Here is a 6,566-nt window from a genome sequence, read left to right as displayed (position 1 = left end):
GGCAAGAGATAATGCCCAGGTAACAATGTACTGCCCCTTTCTGAAAATATCAGAGACTTGTACAGGATGGTTTATAGGAAAAGGAGTTTTTTGACCTGATGCTTCTCTGCTTTCTCCAGGGAACACACCAACAAAGCCTTCTCCCGCTCCCCAAGATTTGAAAGTATCTTCTTTCCCCATTGGTCCTTTTGGTCAGGTGCCAACCAGGTTATTTGAACTTCTTAACCCCTTACAGGTAAGGAAGAATTCTAGGCTACCCTTAGCTGTACGGTTATGACAATAGTGCCAAGTGCAATGTGACCATGCACCCGGCTGGGAATCTGGACATTACCTAACTGTAACAGTAAAAGACAATAATAAAGCATTTCTATCTAGTGATGATCTACTAATGAACCCATCACCAGAGGATCCCCCCCCCCTTGGTTCTTAGATATTGCAGTTACCTATAAAAATATGTAGACAGAAATGTGGATGCCAGTATGCACAAGCCCCAGGTTGTGTAGGGGAGGAGCTTTAGGAAGTACCTAAAGAGGCAGAAGCAGCAAAATGAGGATTTTTCATATTCTGTGTCTCTCTCGCACTCTCACTTTATTCTCTGGAGCATCAGACTTGCATCAATATGATTTGACATTTTAGAAGTTGGCACCAATAAGAAAAGAGGTTTCTGTGTTACCTCAGGTCGAGCACTAGGCTTAATAATAGGATTTTCTAGCATTTTAAATTGTAATGCAATCATTAAACTAAGTACAATGAAATCCAACCACATAGCTCACAGCAGAAGTAGCACCAGTTCTTGTCTGTCACCTTTCTGTGTAAGCTCAAAAGCTTGTCTCTTTAACCAACAGAAGTTAGTCCTATAAAAGATATTAGTCCCCACAACCACCAGCTTTCAGTATATTTACCATCTTCTCTACTGGTCCAGTCCTACTTCCAAAGATTTAAAAAACTCCTATTACTTTATATGGGAACAGGAGTGGACGTAAGACCTACATCAAAGGTAAGTGTTTGTTTAGTGGTTAAAGATATTAAGCTCCAATAACGTGCTTAGCTCTGTAATAGAGACAGAAGAAGAGAGAGATTTTACACGATTTAGGACGGGGACTAACAATAGACAGACAAAAGTGCACCGGGAGCATAGGGAAAAGTTCTCCTCTAGAGAGATTTTCTTTTTAATAATGGGTGGGGGCCTGACAGTGTTTATATTAATATGGGGGCTTCTTGGGAGAAGGGAGTTTAGAGGCAGGATTTGACATTTCATTTGCAGATTTCCTCCCGCCAGTTGCAGAGGGATCGGATCATTTTGCAATTGATGGCTGTGGTCATATGACCCCCTTCCTTTTGCTTTGTGGCATTTGGGCTACATTGTTGATCTGTATTCTGGATTTTTCATAGTGACTAATAGGTACTCACTAATGTGGAGGAGATTACTTTCTGCCAAATGTGTAATTAGCACAGTACTTGAAGCACATCATTGTATCGGCAGAGGAAACGTCCTTGGTTACACTGATGTCAGATATCACTATATAAAAAAATAGTCTCCAAGGGAAATAAGCTTCTTTAGATTCTGAGTTTTAGTAAGTCCTTCAAAGTAAAATTGATATATTTGGGCTCATCCTTCCTCTTTCTTAATCGTGTGGGATTAACAGATGCACTGCCATTTATTCCAGTACTTGTCTTATTTTTTCTGTGTAAAATTAAAATATCTTTAAAAGAAGTAGTCAGATCTGTTATTAATCTGAAAACAGAAAATAATGCACGATTTTTTCAGATGCTATTATTTCAACTCAAAATACCGACCACAGTGCAAAAAGGTAAATTACCTTGGCCCCGGTTCAGGAGAGCAACCCCATCCAGGAAATCACTTGGCTAAATCACTTATCTTTAAGCATGTCATTCAGTCCGAAGTAGTTCAATGAGACTGTAGCCCAGGTTTAAATTAAGTATGTGCCCAAGTGATTTCTGGAGTAGAGATGGATTTAAATATGAGCGTAATGCTATACTGAGTCAGGGCCACATAGTAGAAGCAAGCATGTCTGAATAAAGGCCTGATCCAATTCCTATTAAAGTCAGTGTGAGCCATTACATGGACTTAAATGAGACTTAGATCTGGTTTTAAGAGAAGTCAGGAGAATATTGCTATTTTCAGAGCAGAGGAGTGGGTCATCAGCCACCTTCCCTCTTTTTAATTCTACCACTGTCATCAGAGAGAAGTAGCTAGTTGCCCTGCCCTGGTCTACTGAGGTCAGGAGGCTGCCTGCTACTTCAATTTACAGATTAAATTAATCCCAGTAGTTCTGAAGGCATAAAAAGGAGCCTCTGTTTGGAGTAACAATGACAATCCTTTTTTAACTCAATAGGACACATCCAACAACTTTTAAAAAGGTATTTGTTAATGTTCCTAAAGCGGTAACTATGGTTTTACATTTATTTCTTCTTAGATTGTAGTAACCCCCTTGCATAATTAGTGTTGCCATAGTTTGATTGTGATTAGTTTTGGGGAATATTAATCACACTTGATTTCTCCCCAGTCCATTAGCTGATAAAGTAGGCATTAACTGTTGATAATGATCAATTTCTCATGGATAGTTGCTCAGTGATACTGTATCTTTTTAGTTTTGTGGCTCCATATCTGCCTTAGAGAGTGAACTAATATTTGTATAACTATCAGGCCTGTTTAAATATGTCCTCATTTAGTAAACTGCCCTTCAGTTCTAATGTTGGTGGGCATCATGATTTTATTTAACAGCACATTATATGGTACTTGTTTTCATTTCCTATTAAAGCCTTTCTTTCAAAAGGGGGAAGTAGTTCTTAAATAGCTGCTTTATTTCTCATATACCTTATGTGTCTTCTGCTGAAAAAGCAAATTCAGGAATCGCAGGAAACAGTCAGTCCTGGAGGGCTGTGTTGTAATTATTTAGTTCTGGAAGCAGATGATCAGATGTAATTAAAGATAAATGCAATAGGATAAGGCATCCAAACTTTGAATGAGGACCCACTGGCAACATACCAGAAACCCAAGGGAGGACATAATTTGCATGAAATGGAGTAGATTGGAGCCACACACATCTCTAATATGGTGGTCTGGTCTGCTAAGACAACAGATCCCAGCAAGGTCAGGCATCCTCTAATCAATATCACTTTGGAGCTCTGCAGGCTTGTCAGCTACAAGAGTTGCACCCCATGTTAACTATAGCTGAGGGCTGCTATGGGCCATACTCTGTAGACTGCACCTGTCTCAGGGGCTGCACCTTGACCAACATTGCAGCCAAACTCCTCTCGTGCATTCTAATGAGTGGGGGACACTGGGCAAAAAATATTGAACTTTGCTAACAAAATAAGTTCCATGCAAAAAATAGGAACAAAATATTCAGGGTCTGGGCCAGAGTTCAGCTGTAGTACAATGCACCAGACACTCAAGCTCAGTCCTTCATTCTCAGGCTGGCAGGGGCTGCTATTTGAGAACACGTATCCAGCTGCTGTGGGAAGAAAATGTCTCCTCTTACTTTTATATCAGCTCCCTTTGGCTGACCCATTTGCAGTGCTCTTGCTGTTCAGAATGAGCCCCATCCAACCTCCCTTAGCTAGAGTGCTCATCCAACACAAGAGCTTAGCAGATGATGAGAGGAGGAGTCAAGGGCTGGGGGGAAGGAGCAGGGATATTCAGTTTTTGTATGAGGGGTTTGGAGAAACAGTAGTGGAAACAGGAAAGTCATGTAAAATTTTCTAGAAAACTTTTCCTTTATTTTAATGGAAGAAAATGCCTTATCTAAGAGTCAGCCATGTTTGATGAAGGGCTCAGCTCTTTCTTTTTTGAAAGCCAGAGTAAATTCCCAGCTAACAGTTTCAATTGTTGTTAATTTACAGGTTAGCACAAAGTCATAATAAGATTATATTTTCTTTCATACAAACCCACATTTTATAAAGACACTGTCAAGTCATTTTGTATAATGTTCATTATTTGTACTTTCTGTTTATAACACTTTCTTAGAAATATCTGCCCAAACTCATGGCAAATGCAATATCATCTTTGTTGGTGCACTGGCATCAGCATTGGGGAAGAGTGTTTGTTGGTAAATTTCTTCTGAATAGCCAGCAGAGGGAGCACAAAACTCTGATTTTCACAAAAAGTGTTTATTTTTTAAAATTTTCTAAATATTAGCTTCTCAGGTATTTTAAAATACATATAAACTAAGTCCCAATCCTGCAAATACTTAGGTACATGCTTAACAAAACATGTGAGTAGTTTTGTTGACTTAATGATTCTCATGAGAAAAGCTAAGCATGTGCATAACTGCAACATTTTAAGGTAAGTCATGTTCTAGACCTAAACTCTTGCTTTTGCATTTCTCTCATTTCTTTATGGCCCGATTCTGCAACACCTTACCTGTGAACAGTAATTATTTATGTGATTAGTCTCAATGAAATTAAGGGAACTCTTCTGAGTAATGATAATTTTGATTTTGGGCTTCAATGCCCTGGACTTGAAATGGAATCTTTGCAATGATAGGAATCCATTGATACAGATCCCATTGCAGGATTGGGGCCTTTTTAGGAGATGCCTTTTGGGATAGAATGTGCATGAAACATACTAGGCAAAATAGAGCCCCAATCTTCTAGACACAGACTTCCTATTGACTTGAGTGGAAAGTCTGTGTGTAGAGGGGTATTTTCCTTGTGCAGAGCACCAACTCAAGGTGCAAGTCCCATTTAAGCACTAAAATAAGGCTTAAGTTGTGCATTAGCCTTGCATTGACCTTCTGCAGAAGAGTGAATTTCAGCTGTAGCATCTTTGGAGGATCAGGCCCAAAAGCTGTATTGTGTTGAGTTCCATCGGAAATGTCAGGGTTCCTATAAAACAAAGATACAATCTAAATAAGATCCTTTTACTAGTAAATGGAATGGAACAAAATAAAGCACAACACTTATAATTTGTTAGGGGCTTAATCCTGCAATGTAGTGATACCCTGTGCATCCCCAGTTGTCAGTGGGAGTTGAGTGCTCAGCACCTTGCAGGATCAAGCCCTAAAAGACCATGTGTACTTTATTTAGCAGAACATGTTTACTTTTAAACACTGTATTGTCTAGATGAAATCGGAATATGAGATCTTAACGGATTTATCCATCAGAGCATAATGTAAAAGGGGAAGGTTCTGCATTTCTTTTTAGCAATGACCATACATATGATGTGTTCTCCAAATTAGAGGTGTTGGCAGACTTAATTACTCAGACAATTGTTTTTAGAATATTTTAAAATAAAAAAAAATATAAAATGGATTTCTAATATATTTTGTTTTATTGGAAAATACACTTTGACACATTACTGTAACCTTTCTGTGTTGTTGGCAGCAACAAGAGTTGGGTTCAGTTAGCTAGAAAGGACCCTCTTAAAACTAACAAACAGCACTGGCTCAAGCCCCACTCATAATTTCTGGGATCACTAAATACCTTTCCTGGGCACCCTAATAGGCAGTATTACCCCACTTGCAAGCACTGAGGCCGTGTATAAAAAAAAAAGGAACACAATAACAATATATTTACATGAATGATAACTAAAACATTCCCCTATGATAACTCTATTCCTCACCCGCAGGCAGATATTACTTTACCCCCATAACTTCTCTCTTCCTCATCTGCTCAACCCCATTTACACTTTGGTATCAGTAGGTAGTGTAGGGCCAGAATCGTGAGGTGCACAAAGGCAGGGCTGTCTCTAGCCCCTCAGGAAGGACTAGGTGCTCTTGTCCTGCAGGTCTGCCAGCTAATCCACCAATGGTGATTTCAGCTTTATTTAGTGTATGGAAAAGAAGAATCTCACCAGAGTTCGTTCAGCTTTACTGTTGTCCTCTGCGTTATCTCCCTACAGCATAAAATTTTCAGTGATAAGACACACCACTAGTTTATAGAGCCCTTATATAAAATCCTTGTCACAAAATAAGATCCCTTTTGCTCCTTGTTCACTTCCACTACCCAACCAATTCTGCGTCTGTGTACCCTTATGGTGACTCCCAAGATATTCTAGAGGAATTCTGGGTAGAAATCTTATGCAAATGTAGCCTTCTCTGTTAAGTAGCCATACTTCCCCTGTTAACTTCCTCTGTTAAGAGAGCTCCTTCCCCTGTGGAGCTGCTGACCATCTGGAGTTCTGGGTAAATTCCTTATGCAGATGAAGCAATTTTGTGGCTGTTCTTTGCCCTGTTCACCAACAGATGGGAGCAGAGAACTCTTTACCTTCTAGAGATTCAGACCACAGGGTTTACATTACTTTAAAATCAATACTTGTGAATAAGCCCTTTGGCTGTAACCTTGATTTGTTTTATGTACATATATGTTTTATATATCTATATCTATATATATTTTCTCCTACAAATAAGAGCTCTGTTGTGGATTGGGAACCTGTAAAAGCCTTTCTCTTTTAAGGGTTTCTATAGCACCCACCTCTGTAGTATCTAAGGCTTTGTCTACGCTACCTCGCTTTTAGCGACATGGCTGCGGCAACACAGCTGTACCGCTAGAAGGCGTGCAGTATAGCTGCTGTTTGTCAGCAGGAGAAAGCTCTCTTGCTG

At 39.5% G+C, this 6,566-nt stretch overlaps 1 long non-coding RNA gene across 1 annotated transcript in view; it reads left to right on the top strand.

The window, feature by feature from the left end:
* The first annotated feature begins 891 nt into the window (after positions 1 to 891).
* Positions 892 to 6,566, top strand: part of LOC141995841 (uncharacterized) — a 136,779-nt gene continuing 131,104 nt past the window's right edge. Inside the window, exon 1 of the long non-coding RNA XR_012641410.1 lies at positions 892 to 997. This is a non-coding gene — a long non-coding RNA (uncharacterized LOC141995841). The remainder of the gene's footprint in view (positions 998 to 6,566) is intronic.

This window comes from Natator depressus, chromosome 11 (genome assembly GCF_965152275.1).
Source record: "Natator depressus isolate rNatDep1 chromosome 11, rNatDep2.hap1, whole genome shotgun sequence".
NCBI lineage: Eukaryota > Metazoa > Chordata > Testudines > Cheloniidae > Natator > Natator depressus.
This window is presented reverse-complemented; position numbering and strand designations above follow the sequence as displayed.